Source organism: Brassica oleracea, chromosome C9 (assembly GCF_000695525.1).
Source record: "Brassica oleracea var. oleracea cultivar TO1000 chromosome C9, BOL, whole genome shotgun sequence".
Taxonomy (NCBI): domain Eukaryota; kingdom Viridiplantae; phylum Streptophyta; class Magnoliopsida; order Brassicales; family Brassicaceae; genus Brassica; species Brassica oleracea.
The window spans coordinates 15827027-15832186 of NC_027756.1; the positions used below are offsets into that span (position 1 = coordinate 15827027).

Below are 5160 nucleotides of genomic sequence, written 5' to 3' on the forward strand. Positions count from 1 at the left end.
CCTAAGAAAGAATGAATGTGTTGGCTAACCATAAAACAACACACAAAGATGAATTGGCTGACCACCAAATCAACAAGCCGGTTCACACCAATGAACTAGCTAAAGAACTCTCTTTCTCACTCAGAGAAGAAACGAAAATAAACTCAGAAACATAGATTGATTTTATTCATAAAAGAGTTTACATATTTATACTAGATGTGGTCAAAGAAAGACATAATTATTTGTGGGAATCACACATCTAGGAAATGAGAAATTTGACTAGAAAATAATAAATGAGTCAAAGTTACTGAGTTTGAGGTGGACTGGTCAAGGTGACCCTTCGACTGCTGTCCAAGTTCATTCTGGTCGTTCTGGTCCATGGTGGTAAGGATCAAGACGTGGGCTTGACGATCCGTACGGCCCAAGATCAACGGTTTTGTAAATTCCATAACTATTTCATCTGAACTTCATTTGATCTGATTATTGCTCGAGGAGTTGCGTAATTGAGTTGAGAGCATTCTCCAAGGGATTTCATGCATAGAAGCCTCGGGTTTTGGAAGATATGAGTCAAACAATGAACATATATCTTTACTACTTCCATGCTGGTTGGTTCCAATGGACTGATCCACGAACCGAGGCACATCATTCCCTTACTCTTCAAAAATATTTGTCTTCAAATCTGAAACATTAAAAGGAAAATGATTATAAGCAAAAGAACCATAATCAGCACAATGCTCACTTTGATTTGGGTCCATTTTTTGAATGGAAGATTATTCTTCTTGGATGGCTTGATGACCATGAATTTGTTCTTCATCTAGCCCCTCCATTGGCTCATATGTGAAGTCATCGAAAATTGGCAATGGGTCTTCCTTTTCTGGCTCGGTTTCAACGTTCTCATTCTCCAAAGTCACCAACGGTCTTTGCTTTTGACACTTGTTAGCATAATGACCGATCCTATGACATTTGAAGCACCTGGTTGAATGAGCTTTGCTTGTGGGTTTCACAGCTTTGCTTCTATCAGAAGACAACACATTAGTTTTCAAATCAGAATTTGAAAGAGAAGAAAAATTACTTTGCTGTTTTGGTGAAGGAGAAGTGTTGGTGTTTCCCTTCTTTTTGAGTTGCCGGATAGCATGAATTGCCTTATGCAACATCTTCTCCAAGCTGACATAAGTCTGAAGCTCATTCTGATCAAACTCATCACAGTTGCTTCTCCTGGCTTTGGTGAAGGGACGATCACCACTTCTGACCCACTTCTCATTATCATCGAACTTGTTTTGTCTCTTCTTTTGGTTTCTTTGTTTCTGCACAAAATCAAACCCATTAGAAGCAAATTTTTTCTTATTTCCAAAAATCATTTGCTCTTTTTCTAACACGGTTTTAAAAGGAAAGTAAACGTCTTGTTGTGGTTTTGATTTCTTGAGAAGTCAAAACATCCTGAAAACACTTAACAAAAGAGTTAGCAAATAAAAATCCTCACACTCTTAAAGTGTTTAAGCTCACGTTTTTTTAGGTGATCACTCAGAGTTCTTTCCACTGGTTCAAAGGATGATAGGCAGTCAAAATTCAGCAATCAAAACTCAAAACAAACTATTGTGGGAAAAAAAAAGATAAAGAAATATGAAGAGATTTTTGATATGGATCTGCCTTAAATGTCCTAAGGCTGGGTTTCTCTTCAGTCAACAGGGTTTCACTTCCACCACTCTTCCTGGATTTCTCTTCAGAAGTGATTCAAGCCAAAACTTTACTTTTTTTTTTATCGATATATATATATATTTTTTAAAAATAATAGGCGATCACAAGGGAGTAAAGGAGCAACCCGGATCCAAGAAATACGAAAAGAAAATCGTGGAGAGATGAGAAGATGAAAAGATGAAATGAAAACAAACCAGCCAAAGTGGCTTTGATACCACTTGATGCGCCCTAAATCGAGAAGGAACACTTTAGCTGGGTGTTGGATATCATCCGAGAAGGCAATGGTACTTCTGAAACTAAGATGGATTGAAAGGATCGTCAAGAGATGCGGAATGGCTCTTGATATACCCACGATCTAAGGCTAACCACCTAAGAAAGAATGAATGTGTTGGCTAACCACCAAACAACACACAAAGATGAATTCGCTGACCACCAAATCAACAAGCCGGTTCACACCAATGAACTAGCTAAAGAACTCTCTCTCTCACTCAGAGAAGAAATGAAAATAAACTCAAAAAGATAGATTGATTTTATTCATAAAAGAGTTTAGCTATTTATACTTGATGTGGTCAAAGAAAGACATAATTATTTGTGGGAATCACACATCTAGGAAATGAGAAATTTGACTAGAAAATAATAAATGAGTCAAAGTTGTTGAGTTTGAGGTAGACTGGTCAAGGAGAACCTTCGACTACTGTCCAGGTTCATTCTGGTCATTCTGGTCCATGGTGGTAAGGATCAAGACGTGGGCTTGACGATTCGTACGGCCCAAATTCGCGAGAACTGAAGATCACCGGTTTTGTAAATTGCATAACTCTTATTTGATCTGTTCCGTAATTGAGTTGAGAACATTCTCCAAGTGATTTCATGCGTAGAAGCCTCGAGGTTTGGAAGATATGAGTCAAACAATGAACATATATCTTTACTGCTTCCATGCTGGTTGGTTCCAATGGATTGATCCACGAACCGGGGCACATCACACTTACTGCTACAAAGTGGACAAACCCGAAAGTGTACCACACTGTCTAACCCGAGTTTGAAATACCTTCGACTAATGCCAGATGGTGGACCGACCATTTGTTACGACACACCATGTAAACCACTTATACCAAAGCTCAAATCCAGACTGGGCAAGTGATAATTTAGTTCGCAAGATTTATTATTCATTCTCAAATTTGATGAGAGATATAATGAATATGGTGGTGTTACCATGAAGCCTTTCAGTGGAGTTTCTGAAAAGAGTTTGTCATATATTCCTCGACGAAGCGACCAAAACACTTGATAATGTGAATTTTTTAGTTTACAGTCTTAACCATTATTATGGAAAACATTACTGGTATGGCTTGTCTATTTCTGCAGCTAAAGTCTATGAGTGAGGAAAAGTGTGTCATGATTCAGGTTCCCAGCAATCCTCTCACCACGGTAACTTTTCACACTAAAACACTTCCACCATTTATCTTATATTAAATGTGTTGAAGTATCTTGTTTTGAAACTTTTGTTTATTTTCATGTTTTTGCCGTGCCTTCTAGGAACTTTACCGTGCAACTGTCAAGATGAAGGATATGAGGACGTTTGGTGTTTCGGTTAGGTTTTGTATTTTAGGTGTTGGTTAGGGTTTGGTTTTAGAAAATATTTAGTTTCCTTTAATATTATTTTGTATTTTATCTTTTTAATGAATTTCGGATTAAATTTTATTTCTAAAAAATCAAAATATATTTTATTACAATTTCTTTTATTAAAATTTAATTATTATTATTATTTAATATTTTTTTGAAAATTAAAAACATATTTGCGAGGGATTCGCAAAATTACAGTATCTTCACAAATTTGCGAAGGAATTAGTTTCCTTGCAAATTTGCGAGAGAACTAAATCGCTCGCAAAGTTGCAACGGATTTAGTTCTATCGCAAATTTGCGAGAAAATTGCGAGTGATTTTTATTTGAACTAACGATTTGTGAGGGATTAGCTTCCCCTGCAATTCCTTTCTAAATGAAGTTGTTTCTCGTAGTGGTTCTGTATTGGATTTGCATGTGACTGTATTACATGATGCACAATTGTCTGCAATCAAATTAACCATCGGGTATTTAAGAATTGGGAGAGCGGGCAACAATTATGAAAAGAAATATTACCAAGTTTGATATATGCATTGTTACTTTTCTACCAGGGAAAATTGCCAAATATGACTCACAACTTGATTTCAAATACAAAGGTAAACCCAAACTTGAATCAAATGCAAAAGTAAACTAAAAGGCTATTGAAATTACAACCAGCCCCTTGTGAATAAACAAAAAAACTGAATTTTTTTTACGTTTCAAACCCCCGTATCGTCTGGTCTAATTCTACTTAGAAATAATTTAAAATTTTTGTAAAAAATATTTTGATAAGTGAAAAATTGAAATCATGTAATTAACATATGTTTTAAGAGATATAAATTAAGATATAACAAAATTTAATTGTTTTCAACATAGATGAGTGAAAGTAGTGAGTCATGATATTCTTTAGTTTAGGTTTTGCCAACATATGTTGTAGTATTGTATGTTTTATTAGGGTTAGATTTTGGAATGCATAAATATTTTTTGAAAAATTTAAAATTTACCTAAGTGTGTTTATTTCTGTGTATAGTAAACACTATTTAAGTAAAACTACGGCTTTATAACGTGGTTAGTTAGTTAATTTAGTCAATTTAGTTTAGGGGTTAAATTTAGGGTCTGGGATGACTTACTAGTAAGTCGTCTGATGTATTGTATTCAACAGACGACTTACTAGTAAGTCGTCCAAACCGGACCGAACCTTTAATTTTTCAATCTACTTTTAAACCTAACCGGATTATTTACTAGCCATATATAAGGGTTTTTTTTTATTCACTGTTTCGCGAAAATCTGATAACCCTAACGCCGTTTCTCTCAAAGGCGATTTCGAATGCAATTTTCGCCGATTCTCTCTAATCCATCGTTCTCACCGCCGGTTATCTCTCAGCCGTTATCACCGTCGTTCTCACCACCATTTTCACAGCCGCTTCCTCTATTAAAGATCCGAGAGGAAACCCTAGCGCGCATTCTCTCAGAGGCGTCTCGTTGAACTCCGCCGCCGGTAAGTTATATCTCTTACTGTCGAGTGATTGATTGAGGAAAAGATGAACATAAAACTGGAAGTCTTGGAAGACTTATAATTAAGTCGTCTGGAAGACTTTCCAGAGGACTTAATTATAAGTATTTCAGCTGGAAAACTTGCCAGACGACTTAATTATAAGTCTTTGATTGTTTGAGATGGTTGTCTTTGATTGTTTTGCAGGCAAAAAAAAATGTAGATGCCAGAACTCCCCCGTAGGATATATATATTAGGGGAAGAACCCCCCGCAGTGCATAGCATTTCGTATCATACTTCTTGGACGTTGCATGCTGCTTTAAAGAAAGCTCTTCATGATGACGAATATGAAGAGCTGAAGGAGTCGAAGTTGGGAGTTTTCATCAAGTTCCAAGAGCTGG

At 36.2% G+C, this 5160-nt stretch overlaps 1 pseudogene; it reads left to right on the forward strand.

Moving 5' to 3' along the window:
- LOC106314433 overlaps window positions 1-5160 on the forward strand; it is a 14807-nt pseudogene that overhangs the window by 2081 nt on the left and 7566 nt on the right.